Genomic DNA, 723 nt, shown 5'->3' on the forward strand with positions numbered 1-723 from the left:
GCTGATTTGATCCCAGTGACTAGCCAGTCTATTTCGGGGAGATTGAGTGCTATCAAAGCCCTGGTATTCAGGGCCGTAAATGGCATTCACTCACCGGCTCTCCAGTTAGCCACAGTGTTCCCTTTTGACTACCTTTCCATAAATTGCCAGGTCCACTTAAGGGGCCTCAGGTATTGGCTCCCCAGGACCTCGGTATAGGAATACCCAGCATGCCATGCTAGCAATCAAACGCTGCCCCTCTGCTTTGGAACATTCAGTGGACATTCCCATTCTAGAACTTTAATTAGGTCAATGAATCATTCTAGCAGCTGTTTGCATGGTTACAATTTTTTAGACAATGTCATTTTAGACAACGTAAAAGGTGTCTGGAGTATTTTTGAAAAGTACATCTTAGCTCTGCCCCCCCTCATTAGCCTTGCCCTCTCTCATCTTAGCTTTGCCCTCTTGTTGCTCTTTCTTATGAGTCTATCATGGTTCAATCATGATACTTGATTCCCCCTGTGATCTCATGTGCCCATCCACCCCCATCACTCTGTATTCAATTGATCTAGCCTGGTGCTAGTAGAGTGGGAAAGCACCGTTCTAAATTTATCAGTGACCCTCTCCCCTCCACCTCCCCCTCCACCCCCCCCTGGTTCATGCCTGCTACAGATGCAACACATGCTCTCCTGGGGGGGTGGCCATGCCTCAGGGCCGGCCACTCGTTGCTGTAGAATGTCCCAT

The sequence above is a fragment of the Electrona antarctica genome, assembly GCF_951216825.1.
Source record: "Electrona antarctica genome assembly, chromosome: 20".
NCBI lineage: Eukaryota > Metazoa > Chordata > Actinopteri > Myctophiformes > Myctophidae > Electrona > Electrona antarctica.